Source organism: Dendropsophus ebraccatus, chromosome 8, assembly GCF_027789765.1.
Source record: "Dendropsophus ebraccatus isolate aDenEbr1 chromosome 8, aDenEbr1.pat, whole genome shotgun sequence".
Classification (NCBI taxonomy): domain Eukaryota; kingdom Metazoa; phylum Chordata; class Amphibia; order Anura; family Hylidae; genus Dendropsophus; species Dendropsophus ebraccatus.
In genome coordinates, this window is record NC_091461.1 from 63,601,844 (window position 1) to 63,618,824 (window position 16,981).

Genomic DNA, 16,981 nt, shown 5'->3' on the forward strand with positions numbered 1-16,981 from the left:
GCTCAGCCAATCAGTGAGTGAGGCAGGACACAACTGCAGGCACTGACTGGTTGAGTGGGTAGTTCCTGTGGGGCTGCAATGATTCAGGAGTGCGAACTCTGAACGAGAGCTAATAAATCTCGGCCTATGTCTGAACCCTCTAGATCAGTGTTTCCCAACCTTTTCAAGCCAAGTACCCCCATGCGACGAGATGCTCCAGCCGAGTACCCCCAAGGATGCGATCAATTATAAACATTGCCTTAGGGCCGATTCACACGTACATTTCGCAGCAAAATCCATTGCAATACTGGAGAAAACCCGGGCATGGAGCAGGTCTTCCTCTCTTCTCCAGCCTTTGAGGCAGGGGGAAATCCCATCCAGGCCCAGCACTGCAGATTGAGGTCCAAGGGGGAGAAGGTGATGGGGAGAGGAGGAGAGAGGGAAAGAGAAGGTGACGGGGGGAGAGGAAGAGAGAGAAGGTAAGGTGATAAGAGGAGATAAAAGGGGAAGAGAGGAGGTGGAGGGGAGAGAGGAGGTAAAGGAGGTGAGGGGGAGAGAGGAGGTTATGGAGGGAGAGGAAGTAAAGGGGGTGAGGAGAGAGGGAAAGGGGAGATGATGGGGGGAGAGGAAGAGAGAGAAGGTGAGGAGAGAGAGGAGGTAAAGGGGGTGAGGGGGAGAGAGGATACTAGACACATAGAAGATTGCCAGCTGGAAAATACCACCTGCTCCATCTAGTCTAGTTGTGAGTTGTTCAGGACATTGAGGCTGGAGACTGGCTGCATTTACTGCACACACAGAAGAATCTGCTTTATATCGTTACCCTATTCCCTCAGAAGTCGTCCGAGGATCGTGTAGGACATTACACAGAAGCTTCTGAGCCAGTTCTACTTTACACCAGTGTGATAAATAAGCCCCCTGATGTCTGACTGGCCTGTTTATAGGAGCTGAAGTTGGGAGTCGGGCCTGCTAAAATTCAGGAGTTGGAGCTGCGGTTTACTGACTCCACAGCCCTGTTTGCCCCTCTTCAGTGTAGAGCAGAGTGTTGGCTGGCTAGTGTGAGTCCTATTGATGTGGCTCAAAGGGATTCTAGTAGGGTTCTCACAAGTTGACATCTCTGTTTTTAAAGGGTTTATGCCAAGTTTAAATGTTATCCACAGGGTAAGGGATAGCTAACTGAATAGCCTGACTACTGATGCCCCCACTGATTACTCATGCTCTGCCACCACTACATTTAATGTTGGTGGGGCTTATAAAGTTCAGTACTCAGCAAATTTCAGACGTCTCAGAGAATTGCGAACCTAATCAATTTTTGACATATCCCTGTGACATTTTCCTTTAACCTTACCAAGGGAAAAGGGAGTGACCTTAATATATAAAATAATAATACATAGGAGATGCCCTTATTTTTCTCTTTTTATATGTTAAATGTTTTCTCCCGGTTTAGTTATTTAAGTTCTGCTGTTTTTTCTTTTTCTTTTATTAAGTAATTTTTTCTTTGTTTTTAGCTGACTTCCTCACTGTTATCCAAGATCAGAATACATTGCAAAGCATTCTTAACTGTGAGATGATGAAATTTAAAGCAACTGGTAAGTTACAAACATTCTCAACCTGTTTGTTATGATAGGGTAGGCAAAGTTCACACCACTTAGTAAAGTAAAGAAAAAAAAAGGATACAGTCATAAATGTTGTGACTATTAATCTATGCATATACAGTTCTATGCATAGAAAAATGTCTCTTTCTCTACTTATCGGTGCCTCCTGCACTGATCATTCTCTCTCAATTGACTGGTTAGATCCACCTTGATGGTTACGTGGACACTAGAGATAAGCGAATCACGATTTGTTTAGCTTTGTACAAGGCTAAACAATTGGCTTTTGAATCCTGCTGTCTGCCCGCTCTGTGGAGAAGGTGGAGACCAAGAACTGTCTGGGAAAACATGGTATAGCCATAGGCTGTATCCATCTTTTCCAGGGCTGTATGCCTGTATCCATGTTTTCCAGGCAGTCCTCAGGCTGTCTCCACCTTCTCAAGGCAGACAGTAGGATTCAGTAGCCGATCTTTAGTTAACACAACCTCTAGTCCAAATGCAAGCATGCAGCATTTTATTACTGGTGGCTGAAGAAGTTGGATGTAGCCCTGGGGACTCCAGGAAAGCATGGATACAGCCTGAGGCCATGTTCACATAGTGTATTTGGCCATTAAACAACTGCCGTTGTTTAACAGCATTGCTGTTGCAGTCTATGGAATTACAGCCGTAGTGTATACACCCCATTCACACATCAGTATATTTTTGAGCACCATATTATGAGTCTGCTTTTTTTTGTCCTCAATCTGCAACAATTTGTTCATAGTATCATCTATATTGTCCGGATCCATAAAAATGGAAAGTACTTCTAAAAAAGAAGGAGTGGTCAAAATTATGAAACTAGCTAAAATTGTAGACCTGTATTTTTGCAATCCTTATAAAGGTATTGTCTGCAGGAGATTTGGATCCCATAGACTTCTATTGGTATGCTCAATTCAGATGTATGAACAGGCACATAGAAACCAATAGGATATAAATTTGTCCTTAATTGTGGATCCGCAATTACAGACAAATTTTGTGGGCGTGCAAATGAGGCCTTATGTGAAAATCCTCTAATTCACCCCCAATTAAATGGAATCATTTTAAGAACAAACTATTAACAAAATAATTTCCAATTTCATAGAATTTACTGGTCTCATTTTAAATATTTCCTGACCCTAGCAGGAATCTGACACCCTGGTAAGAATCAAAGGGTGAATAAACATTTCTAACAGTTATTATAAAGAGATTCTTGTAATTTAATGTAATGTATGCATTAAATCCGGTCCATACTCTACCACATTTAATGTGCAGGTGCTTACAGCAGCAAAATTTTCTCTTGGTTGCTTTAAGAACACTGATATTTGTGGGGGTAGGCAAGAGAGGTCAAAGAAAAATTGCAAGCAAGAAATATTAAAACGAGGAAAAACAGAAATCTTCAGACAGTTTTTGTCAGTCACCGGACGGCAGTGAGCCTTGACGCTGAACACACCAACTGTCCCTACCTACTTGCCTCAAACGGCCCTAGGCAGCCGTGGACAACCAAGAAGGCGGTCCCTGCACTAGTATAGGTACACAAAGAACAAGACAGACAAACAAACAAACAAAATAAAGAATAGTAAACAGTCCGGGTCACAACAATCAGGCAGCAAGAGTACAAAATCAGAATCCAATAGGCATAGTCAAAGTACAGGCAATATGGTCAGGGGCAGGCGGCAAGCAAGGGAGGTCAAAGATACAAAGGCAAAGGTCAGGAGATGCAAAAAACAGAAGACACTAGCAGGCAGAGACAAAGTCAGTAACCAGCAATGAGTACACAGACTGGGGTTAGTTATATAGGAGACCAGGGTTCTGGTCCAGAACGTAATTGGACCATCCCCCTGATCTCCAAGCACAGACACCTGAGAACAAAACAAATCCACTGGCGGAAGACCTGTCAGTCACAGCAGAACCAAAACACAGATTAACCTTGACATGGCCAGACAGAAATCAGCAGGTGCAGTCAGGTGTGTCCACCAAACCAAGTGAGCAGATAAACCAGTGTTAAGACACTGCAAAACAAAACACAGAAACAGAATACAAGAAAATCAGCGCCTTCTTGGCCGCACAGCACGAGCCGAGGGGCGCATTACGCTCCACAAAGATACAGCCCTGACAGTTTTGACTTATTTTCTGCTAGATTTCAGATGACTATGAACTATAAGTGCTATTTGGAGTAAGTGACCAGATATCAAACCAGTTTGCTCTGGAACATTTTTATAAAAGTAACTATGGTTGGTTCCGAATGACACAGTTGAAGGCACAAAAATTAGCAGGGCCCTGTGCAAGAAACGTATAAGTTTCTTAATCCGCACAACTGCCCAGTAGATCAAATGAACCCTACATTCTAGGAATCTGTGGTTATCCAAGTGTTCAGACATACTTTAATGGTTTTCTATAGTTTCTTTTTTTTTTAAATATCGATGGCCTATCTTTGCAATACACCATGAATTTCCTTACTGTGGGGGTTTTCCTGGCACCCTATAAACTAAGGTGCTAGGGCTCTCATGCAGTTGCTGCAAACTTTTCATCGCTTAGTAGGCACCGCTCTGTACTTTTAATAACAACTGTTCCTGGTATTAGTAATTAAAGTATTAGGAAAACTCTTTAAAGTGACACTGTCACCCCCTTTTTGCATTCTGACTTCTCTACACAGGTGTAAAGGGTAAATTTAGCAGTTTTCACACCTTATTTTATATCATACGTCATGGTGCTTGTTCAAGTAAAAAGGGATCCTTTATCAACTGCAGATTGTGTTAAGTGGGTGGGGCTTCATGGCAACAGAGCAACTTAGCCCCGCCCACAGCTCCACCGCTGGCTCTGTAATTTACAGGATGTGTGAATAAGCCCTTCAGCTTTTTACTTTCTGGGGATTTTTTGTTAGTGCAGGTGACATACAAGTGACTGAATACAGAAAGTAAAGGCAACATCCTTGTCCAGCTTGACCCCAGGACAGGTGGCCATGCTGCCTAGGAGTTAAGGTTGTACTGCACTGAAATGGAAATATCAGGTTTAGATAGGTTACACAATGGAAACATCAGTTTAAATTTTGAAATGTTATATTTCAGATACAGAGGACATTATGTTAAATACAGCTGAGAGGCAAGCCTATGTCCTAAAAGCAAAAATAGAGCAATTTTTCATTCCAGGTCCAAAGGCCACTTGACAATTACAGTAATGCCCAAGTTTTCACTGTTTTCTATTGTGCACAAATGCAGCAATTACTGTCAGGTCAAATGGAAACTGAGATATAGCTATGTGGTTTGTATCAGTTTACAATGCAGCTATGTTTGCTTTATCTGTAAAAGTCCGCCAGCATCCTTCACCGCTGTGATGTGAAAATCAATGAGGTATTTTAATCAGAATGACCTAGAAACTACCGTGATTCTTTTTTAACCAGTTTCAGAATCCCAAAGTAAATGTGCATTGTGTAAAGATTAGAAGAGAAGAGTGTAGCCTCCACAATTCTATTACACAGAGTATGTAGAAACAACCAGAATGCACTCTATATTTGCCCCTAGATTATTACACGTCAGCCACTATGTAGTGGACTGGTCTGGACTGGTATACATTTTACATCTCTAGGTTGAACAGAATTGAGCAATCCCTGAGCGACGTAAAAACCTAGATGGAGCTGTTAGTCATATCCCTGTGCCATGGGAGTGACAGTGAGCTGAAATGATCATTGATTACTGCTACCTGTCACCAAGATAATGTAGAGAATGGATAGGTCATGTTTTCCTGTCACTGCCACCTTCAGAATTGGCAGGGGTCGAAAAGTAAATTGTAAAAGGGTTAGATAAAAACATAATCATGTCAAAGCAAATTTATCCCTCACCAAACATAAAATAATGTATCAAAAATACATTACCAGAGGCCCCAAGAAACGTTGTCCCAATGGGGAAAAAATAATCTATACATGGATGTAGGTCTCAGGGAAGCTATGTTAGATGCTGGAAAAATTATACATCTTTTGTATAACAATATGTACAACTATAGGTAAATTGTTTGCGCCATTCATGTACAGGAATATTGTTAGATATTAATAAATCAGACAATTACGCACACTACAAAATATAATCAGTTTATTTGTTTATGTGTTTTGTATTTAAAATGGTAAAGGGGTAATTTAAACTTTTATTGGGGAGAGGCTATGTCATTTTTTTTTCCTTTTGTTATTTTAAGCTCCCCTAGGGGACTATTACATTTATTCATTACTTTGATTACTCTGGTCAGTGCTATGCCATTGCACAACATTGCTCAGTGTGACCGCAATCGCTGATCTGTCAGGACAGTTACACTGCCGGAGTCATGATCGTTCAGTGACAGAAGCCACTCCTGTCGCTGACCCTGCCACTGCAGTCATCAGCGTTAATGGTGATTAACCCCTTAACGACCCATGGGGTATCTCATACGTTATGGGGTTGTCAGGGGGGGTTAGAGAGGGGCCACGCAACAACCCGCTCTGAACCGCCACAATCCCGGCTGCTTTCTGCATCCTGGGACCATGGCTATTAGGTGCGGTCGATCACCGTGCCCGCTAATAAGGACATTTAAATGCAGCTGTAACACATGATATCTGCATTTGAATGCCCTGCACAGTGCCGTCCCAGGTGTGTGATGTGATCACTGAGGGGAGACTCCTTCTCCTGAGCTTGCTGGGCTCAGCGTCGGACTGAGCTAATGGATCGGTGCTGTATTAAATATACTACACTGTTCTCTGTCAGAGATCAGTGTAGTTCTATTGGAAGTCCCCCAGGGTATGTTAAAAAAAAAAAAAAAAAATATATATATATATATATATATATATATATATAATCCCCTCCCCTAATAAAAGTAAAAAGTAATCAAAAAGTTGCATATACGCAAGTAAGGTACCGATAGAAACTACACATCATGGCACAAAAAATTACACCCCACACAGCCCCTTAGACCAAAGGATAAAAGCGCTATAAGGATGGGAATAGAGCAATTTTAAGGAACTTTTTTTTTTTTTAAGGGTTTGAATTTTTAAAATTGTTTTCTATCATTGTAATCGTAACAACTTGAGGAACATACATAACATGTCAGTTTAACCATAGGGTGAATGGCATAAACATTAACCCCCCCCCCCCCCCAATAAAAAAAAATGTGTTTTATTTTCAATTGTATCACACATATAATTTTCTTCTGCTTTCACAGCATACTTCAGGTTTGTCATTGCAAAGTACAATTAGTGACACAAAAAATAAGGCCCCATGTGGGTCTGTAGGTGAAAAAATACAAGCGCTATGGCCTTTTAAACACTAGGAGAAAAAAAATGAAAAATTGGCTTAGACCTTAAGGGGTTAACGTTGAGGACCTGGCTCATCCTATGTAAAGCAAGCTCAGCTCCTGAGCTCGCTTCAGAGAACCCCCCGACCCTCTGTTGTACCGGTATGTCATGGGTCCTTAAGGGGTAAAAATATTTTAAAAAAAGTAAGAAAATGCATTGTGCATTCTGACCCTTGCTTATTTTTTTTATTTCCCTATGTACAGATTTCTGACCTTTGATCTGTAATTTTTCTTATTGCTACCATTTTGGTGTGGATGGGACTTTTTTTTATTATATTTTATTGCATGTTTTTTGGGGATGCCAGGTGATCAATGGCAGCTATTGAACATTACCTACAACATGCACCTGCCCATTTCTCATCTGGCAAGTTATCGTCTGAGCTGGCCAGAGGAAGAAAGTGCAGCACTGGAAAGCAGAACAAGTTGGGCCTTTTTCTGCTCCCCAGATAACCCCTTTAGGTTCCAACATTTCTGCAAGTGGCAGTGTCTATAGTGTTAGATTTTTTTTGGACTTTTTTTATTTAAAAAATAGGAAAAAGATGGCAACCAGGGGTATACATGGTCCTGGATAATATTCGCTTTGGCACTTTGTCTACGTGTTCTATCAATAATGTATTCCTCACAAGAGGTTTAACTCCTTTATGCTGCAACTAGGTTGTCCAGGAAAAAAACATCTCCCCTATCCGCAGGATAAGTCAGTAGGAGATTGCCAGGTTTCCAACCTCTGTACCCCCCGCCAATCTCCGTAATTGGGCCTGGCTTATGAGTGATGTACTCGTCTCTTTCAGATTGGCTCTATAGGAATGAATAGAGCCGCAGGTCATGTGCCATACCTACGGCTTTATTCATTACACAGAAGCTGGAGATCTTGCAATGTGGCAACAGTTTCTGTTGTGCCAATGTGGTAATAGTTAAAAAAAAGTATACAAATTTGGTATCACTGCAGTTTTTATTGATTCTAAGTTTTAAATATACATGACTTTTTGATATCTTTTATGAAATTTTCTGAGGCGGATTGACAAAATAAAGCAGTTCTGGTCGTTATGGATGTGGCAATACCAAACATATATAGGTTTTTATGTTTTATGTAACAGTTTATTTTGTATGGGTAATACAATGTAATTTTTTATTTGCGGGGGATGGTGGGGATTTATTTTATTATGTTTTATTTCACACTTTTTATACTTTTACACTACTGTACATTAACCAATGATCTTCTGATTACTGTTACAATACACTGCACTACCACTGTAGTGCGGTGTATTGTATATGTCAGCATTATGCTATGCAGCCTTGCCTCTGGCAGGGCTTTGTAGAAGCATATCCATGGCAGGCCTGAGGACAGTGAGTGATGACAGTCTCTGTACAATGCTTGGAATATGCTGGTGCTAAATAAATAAAATAATAATAGATCTTTTTTTTATAATTTCACAGTATGTTGAACAAGACAACATATATTTATTGTAACAGTATGCTACATTAAGGCTATGTACACACACAGTAAAATAAAATCAAAATACAGTTGTCATTTTGAGTGACAATAAAACAATGTGTGAGCGAATTAAGAAAATTGTATTTTGCAAAAGCAGGTAGCAAATAATGAGCATGTTCATGAGCATGTAATCAAGTATGGCCATTATTCTATGCCGTGTGAGCACTGCAGGCCAATTTACCATTGACTATGATGTGCATTATTATATTTCATGTTAAAATTTTTGGCGGTATTTTGCTTTTATTTTACAGTGTGAACATAACCTTATACTACCTTCTTAGGTCTAGATAGGGCTATCCACCAACAGAATGTAAAAAAAATATATAAATATATATGCCAATGGTACAGCTTGATGTTAAGGCAATTTTCTCACCTTGATTCTCAGTGCCATTTTTGAGATATTTGTAGGTTATTTAATATGCTAATGAGGTGTTTTGGTGCACTGGGGGTGGGGCTACCACCCTTAGTGCTTCAATCTGCTTAGGTTGGCCCGCCTTCCTAATAAATAATATTTGTTAGATGGTTCTGATGTATGCACTGAGGGCCGTAGCCCCATCCCCAGTGGACAAAAGTGCATATTAAATAACCTATAAAAATGACCTTCATCTTCAGTGCATTGTGTGCTATGGGGATATATCAACAGGTTAAATGCTGTTAACCTGCTGATAAATTTCCTAAATTGAAGTTATGTTACACAGTAATGTGTTGGCAAAAAAAATTTTTTTTTTGAGTCTCCAGAGTACTCTATTTAATTGCCATTGTGAAAATTAAAAATGTTTTTTTTTTTTTTTATATTTTATGCCATATAGAAAACATATGTATCTGTTAAGATTTGGGAATGTTGCTTGGACAGATATGTCTAATCGTACCGTCAAAAAGCAGATTTTTATGCAAAGTAAATTTGTACTTATATTCTGCCCCAAACTAACCCCTCAGCTAAATATCGGGACTATTTTGTCTATACATTCATAGAAAAAAAAGTCTTAGAACTTGTATGCATTGCTGCCTTTTCTCTGGGTAAAGAATTTGTCTCTGTCGTTACTTTGCAGTTCACTAGTTGACATTCTGTCTCGTCTGACATATTTTTATGACATATTTTATTGTGTTCAGCATCTAGGTTGTCTTGCTTTTCCTACTGCATGTCATTACCTGTCACAGTGCCATCACGTCTTCTCTTTTCATTTCCTTTTTCTGTTCCCATGCTGTGTCCGTGTACTTCTTAGAATACCCCAACTTCTTTTTCGGTATACATTGGCAGAGATATACTGTACCAAAAACATTAGTCATTAGGTATAGCTTTGTTGCATAGCTGAATCTAAGGTTAGGGCTACACCTACACTTTTTGAAATAAGAACACTTATAAAATAATATGTCTATACTAAAAATAGACAAAACTACCAGTATTAAACTTTATTTTATTTATTTACTAGCTTTAGAGTAGATTTAGAAGGTGCAGTCACAGTTTCTTTTATGTTTTTATTGAATGCATAAAAAACTTACAAAGCAACATGGGTCCTATGATTCTGAGTAATGCTGCGTTTACATGGAGCGATAATTCGCCCAATCGATTGTTTAACGAGTTTGAAGCAAAGATTTGGTTTTGATAACGATCAGCGTTTAGCCGAATAAATAGTTAGAAAAATCGTTATTGCGATCGTTTTTAAGATCGCTTAAGCCCATCTAACACATAGGGTGAATCGGTGAAAGACTGTTTACACGAAGCAATCTGCGAATTTTTAGCGAACGACCAACGACGATTTGAGAACATGTTGAAAGATCAAAATGAACAATTTATTGCTCGTCGCTTGATCCTTTGCTATATTTACACAAGACGATTAATGCTCAAATGCGATCTTTATTGCGAAAAATTTGAACAATAATTGTTCCGTGTAAACGCACCATTAGGCATGTGCATCAGGTGTTTTGCATTGATTTTATATGTGTATCCCTTGATCTTCTACATTCTGAAGTTATCCTCAAGGGACTGGGTTATATGATGTTTGTTGACCTCTTTTCAAAGTAGTAAAAAATCCCAGTGACTTTTCTATGTTAATCCTATTGTGGATTCATAGCTTTACGCTATTTGTGGCAATGTGTGTACCACAGATATTACACATTATCAGAGCTAGCATGTGAATATGGCCTCTCAGTAGAGAATGCCCCTTTGTCATGGTTCTATGTCCAGGTATGAAAAGGGCAACAAAACTGTGAACTGTCCATGCTTATATTGGTACATTATTATCAGAGCACCTTGTAGCCATCTTTTTTCTATGCGTTGGTAATCTATCTTGGTACTGTTGTCCACTTATTCCTTTATTTACCTTGATGATGTGAGAGCTACTTTGCATATCCTTTATTTACCCTGTCTGCCCTCCAACTCCATTATTTATTCCATACATTATTTATGTAGTGCCATAACTTTCATTGCCTGATGACCCAACCCAGCTTTGCAGTCTCTGCTCGCTCCATTTTCCCTTCAGTTTGTACACATCACATATTCTATCAGCTCAACCCCACTGTTCAAAGTCAGCCCTCTGACTGATGGGGAGAAGGAGCGAGTATAGCTTACTGAGTTGGGTTGGGAGAACACATAATATAGTTCCAATAGTAGCAGCACACAAATTATAATTATTATTAGGCAGGGCCGATTCTAGGTTTTCTGCTGCCTGAGGTGAAACTTGAAGTGGCGCCCCCCCTTGTGCCCACACTGACTCATTACACCCCCCCCCTCCCCAGCCTATTGAAAATCATAAGTAAGGTGTGTGTGCACAATCCTGCAGCTTATAATAATTAGTGCATACTGTATACACAATCCTGCTCCACCATAAATCACTTTGTTTCAGCACTACCTTCCATCCTTGGTCAGGACAGGACAGAAAAAGTATCAAAGTTTCAAATCCTTCAGGGCCAGTGATCACTTTTAGCGTAGTGACGTGTGAAGCATATAACAATACCTGCAGTGTCTGCAGTCCTGACTTCCTTGCATTCTACGTCTGTGTCCAGCTATCATCTGCAGGTCAGGGAGTCAATGAAGTTAGTGGTATATAGCAGACAATATCTGCCACCCCTACAAACAACTACAAAGCTGCCACCCTGAGCAATAAACTCATCTCACCTCATAGCAGAAGCGGTCCTGGGGTGGATGCCTATTCAGACCTGGTCCCATGAATCGTCCTTGGATCCAAAGTAGAGAGGATAATGTAGTCAGCACAACCAATTAAAAACTTCCTTATTTCAGTCTTGCAATGTTTTAGGGTCCTATTAGATGAAGCGACTTTAACCCTTAGACGACCCAGGGCGTATAGTTATGCCATGGAAGTCTGTCCCCAGACGACCTAGGGCGTAACTGTACGCCCTGGGTGTTTCTCCGGCTATGAAGCGTGCTCCGGAGCGGAGCGCGCTTCATAGCAGGTGGGGGCCGACTGCAATCAGCAGCCGGGACCTCACCGGTAATGACACCCTGCAGCGATCGCGCTGCCGCGTGTCATTAACTGTCATTAACTGTCATTAACTCCCGATCGGTAAAACGGACTGCCGGAGGTCTCTTACCTGCCTCCGTGCGGTCCGATCGGCGATCTGCTGCACTAAGCCTGCACAGGCAGGCTCAATGAGCAGATCGCCGATAACACTGATCAATGCTATGCCTATGTCATAGCATTCATCAGTGTAGAAATCAAAGTACTGGATGTAAAAGTCCCCCAAAAGGACTTTAAATGTGTAAAAAAAAAAAAGTTAAAAACACTAATAGACTACCCCAAAACCCCTCCCCCAATAAAAGTTGAAATCACCCCGCTTTCCCATTATATAAATAAAACACATAAAAATAAATAAATAAATGAACATATAATATACCGTAGCGTGCGTAATTGTCCAATCTATTAAAATATAACAAGCGTGATTGCGAACGGTAAACGGCGTACACGAAAAGAGGGGAAAAAGTGCGGTGATTACCGATTTTGTTACATTATATATATAAAAAAATTAATAAAAAGTGATCAAAACGTCCGATCTTCACAAATATGGTATTAATAAAAACTAGAGATCATGGCGGAAAAAATGACACCCCATACAGCCCCATAGGTGAAAAAATAAAACTGTTATAAGCGTCACTATAGGAACATTTTATTTATAATTAATTGCCAAAAAAAAAGGATTTCATTTAAAAAAAATATATATAACATTAGAGAATCTGTGTAACCTGCATGTGGTTGTGTTTGGACTGACTTATAGAATAATTGTATCATGTCGTTTTTACCATATAGTTCCTTATGTAGACACAGGGACCCCCCAAACGTTACCATATTGCTTTCTTTTTTACGATTTCACCTATTTATATCTTCATAAATAATAATTTTGGAATTCCATCATACATGTTATGGTAGAATGAAAGACGCCATTACAAAGTACAACTATTCCTGTAAAAAACAAGACCTTACATGGCCTGTAGATAGAAAACTGAGAGTGCTAGAGCTCTTAGAAGAGGAGGAGGGAAAAACGAAAACACTAAGATCAAAATTTGCGCGGTCCACTGGGTCATTTTGGGCCTGGTCCTCAAAGGGTTAAATGATTAACAATAAACAATCGCAAATTAGATATTACACAGAACGATAGTCGTTAGCTACAATCATTACTACGATCGTTTACTCCATCTGATCCCATCAAAAGAAGGAACAATTTGGAATTCCATTGAACGATTAGTGAAAGAATGCGGAATTACAGTGAACGATTAGCGAATTATTAACAATGATTTTATAGTCAGATCTAAATCAGCGACACACGAAAGATTTTTCGATCTTTGCCTGCAATTTTACAGGGTGATTTTCCGCATGATAATCGCCCCCCTGTAATAGGGCCCTTAGACAAAAATCCTCCTTCTTTTTCTCAGGAAAGTTTTTGTAAACATTGCAAGAGTGGGATAACACATAATAATATTGATAGCTCTATGCAGCTCCTGAGAAGGGTGAGTACCATGACAAGGGGCTTCATTTTTAATGATAGTATATTGCACATTTTTCTATGTGATGTCTGATAGGAGACTTCTTTTTGAAGGCTTAGATAACAGAAAACCAAATTCATGTAATAATGCCTTCAATTTAAATAAATCCAACATTGATGTTTTTCAGGCAATTGCAATAATGTATACTCATGACATCACAAATATATATAATTACACGCAACCTCAAAGAAATACTTTAGCCATGATGTATGCTGAGAGCTAACAAAATGTCATTAGTACAACTACCTTGTAACTTAACATTTTTGTTTGTTTGTTTATTACAATTTGCCTGCACAAATCTTCATGTTCATCCGGCCATAATTACCTTTTTGAAAGCTGCCTCTTTAAATCCAATGTAGTAGTCGGGGAGCTATGCATTTAAGGCTGGGTTCACACTACGTATATTTCAGTCAGTATTGTGGTCCTTATATTGCAACCAAAACCAGGAGTGGATTAAAAACACAGAAAGGCTCTGTTGACACAATGTTGAAATTGAGTGGATGGCCGCCATGTAATGGCAAATATTTGCTGTTATATTAAAACAACGGCTGTTATATTGAAATAATGGCATTATTTACTGTTATATGGCGGCCATCCACTCAATTTCAACATTGTGTGAACAGATCCTTTCTGTGTTTTTAATCCACTCCTGGTTTTGGTTGCAATATGAGGACCACAATACTGACTGTAATATACGTAGTGTGAAAGTTGTATGTATTAATGTATTGAAACATGTTCTTGACTGTCACTGCATTTATTTAGCGGTCTCTTCTTGACCCTTTCCCCCATATCACTGATACAGTACAGTCCCTGACAGAAGTTCTGTCGCTTCTCCATGTTGTGGAAACCAAAGCTTAACTCCTGACTTAAAATTCATGCATTGGTTTTGGAAATGAAATGAAAGCTGAAAAACTCCCAAATGAGTTTTATTTTTTTAACAAAAATAAATTTGCGTCACTGTTGAAATGAACACAGAAAGGTCAGATTTTGACAAGACATAAGTTTTGTTGCCCATAGAAAGTAATGTGAAAATCAAACAATTAATTCACTTCAAATACAAAGCTATGTATCCTAACATTGGTGAATAAAGTTGTGCTGCTATTAGAGCCATATTTAATATTTTGTGTGACTTCTATGAGTTTAAAGGACAGCATCCATGCGTTTCCACAATGATTTATATAATTCATTGATGAAGTCTTTAGGAATAGCAGAGAATGCAGCCCTACATGCCTCCCAGAGGTCATCAAGATTGTTTGGTTTTGTCTTCCAAGCTTCCTCTTTCATTCTACCTCAAACCTCAATGATGTTCATGTCTGGTGACTGGGCTGGCCAGTCCTGGAGCACCTTGATCCTCTTTGCCTTGAGGAACTTTGATGTAGAGATTGATGTATGAGATGGAGCACCATCCTGCTCCAAAAGTTTACCCCTTTTATGCTTGGGAATGAAAGAGGTAGCTAATACTTCTTGAGATTTTAGGCTGAATGTAACCATACTGAATGTAACCCCAGACCATGATCTTTCCACCACCAAACCTAACTATTTTCTGGGTGTATCTTGGATCCATATGGGCTCTAGTAGGTCTCTTGCAGTATTTGCGACGGCTGTGGTGTAATTCAACTGAAGATTCATCTGAGAAATCCACCTTCTGCCACTTTTCCAGCGTCCATCCATCTAGCAGGCTGTGGGCCTTGGCCAATGCCACACGTTTTTTTTACTTGCCTTTTGTTTAGTGCTGGCTTCTGGGCGCTGATTCCACCATTGAGGCCATTTCCAGACAGAATCCTACAAACTGTTCTAGCTGACACAGGGACTTAAGGTGACCAGGCCTGATGGAGCTTGGCTGCAGTGGAAGAGGGGCTGGCTTTTGATTTTTGAACCAAGAAACGTTCCTCCTGAGTTGTTGTCTTGCGGGGTCTGCAAGACCTGGGCTTGAAAACATCTCCAGTCTTTTCAAATCTTTTTTAAATTCTTTGTACTTGATGCTGAGACACATTAAAGGTGGCAGCCACCTCTGCAGTGGCTCTGATCTTCAGCCTCTTGATAATCAAGGCTTTGGTCGCAGGGTGGATGTTTGTCATGTTGTCAGAGGTCAAGTTGCAGTTCAAGTGAAGGTCTGGGGTGCTGGAGTTCTTTTTATATCATATCTTTGTATTCAAAGTAAATTATTTGTTTGATTTTCACATTACTTTCTGTGGGCGACAAAACTTTTGTCTTGCCAAAATCTGACCTTTCTGTGTTTACTATTGATCAATATTTCAGCAGTGAAGCAAATTTATTTTTGTTACAAAAACCTCATTTGGGAGGGTTTCAGCTTTCATATGAGTGATCTCTAAAACCAATGGATGAATTTTCGGTCAGGTTATAAGCTTTGGTTTCCACAACACGGAGAAGCGACAGAACTTCTGTCTGGGACTGTAAATGAAAATACTAATTGCATGGTAATTGGTAATTATCTTGTGCCATTGTGAAGGTTAAATGATATATAAAAATTGAATTAAAAAATATGCATATTTCTGAACATTTCTGAATTTCATCTCGTGGTCATGATTTCACGAGTTAATGCAGAACTTTATTTGTTCTTGTGAGTGAAATAACACTAAAATACCTTAAATAATTTAGCCAAACAGAGAATTCCAAGCTGTTTTTGAGTTTAAAAAGAAAAGTTGCTACATGCAACATTTTTTTTTGTCTAGTATTTTAAAAGGGACTTTGCGATGGAGAGTCTAATGTGGACTGGGCCTCAGTGACTGTGACCAGGGTGCTGCCTCTTTATATCCAACATCTTCCCATTAGTGAACTAGGTAGATAGAGAGGTCTGTAGCACAAGTGACTGAACTCTAAATGGAAATGCTTATAGTATCACTGTCACAGACGTTTTGGGATCTGAGTGTTCAGCAGGTGGAAGCATGCGGTGGCTATGTCCTCTGTCCTATTGCAGGAGATGGCTTCATGGCTTCTTTAGTCTGTGGTGCAGTCTCCCGTACCTGGACAGAGACCGCTACCGTCTGGCGAGTAACGCGTACTACTGTGTGCTTCCCCTGTATCTACAGATCAGCTGAGATCTGAACACTCAGAGCCTCACCGCTCAAAACTTTTGACATGTCTCTTTCGAAAGTTTTGTATCTGACAAGGACACTTTAGGTATTGCTCATGAGAATCTAAGAGCATAAAGAAGTGAAAACAATTATAGTGACTATTATAAATTTGCCCCATTGTGTTTTCCTCACTTGCCAAGCTATTCCCCTGTTCATCCAATTATCTGTTGAACTCATCTGTTTGGCTTTGATTCATTAATCAGCAAAGCAGGGTGAGAAGAGGGAACATTAATTACAGATACAGTAATCAACAGGTGGAAATCTCTTAGGCATTTTATACAGCTGTGTACACAGAAAAGTGACATCCTGCACAGAATTACGTCTGGCAGGTATGATGGAGTATCTTACTCTGATCATAGAAATAAGCCAAGAAAATAAGAAAGTAAGAGGAGATGTATCTGTATTAACAGAAAAGATTACAGTGGAAATGTAATTATAGTCATTTCTAGATAACATAGGGTGCATAATGTGAGCACCATCCATATTACTATTAGAAAGTATT

General features: G+C 39.6%; 1 protein-coding gene across 5 annotated transcripts in view; it reads left to right on the forward strand.

The window, feature by feature from the left end:
* PSD (pleckstrin and Sec7 domain containing) overlaps window positions 1–16,981 on the forward strand; it is a 269,935-nt gene that overhangs the window by 31,034 nt on the left and 221,920 nt on the right. For all 5 annotated transcript variants that reach the window (XM_069980570.1, XM_069980574.1, XM_069980572.1 and 2 more), the window contains exon 2: window positions 1,485–1,565. The gene's annotated coding sequence lies outside the window, so the exon portion shown is untranslated. The remainder of the gene's footprint in view (window positions 1–1,484; window positions 1,566–16,981) is intronic.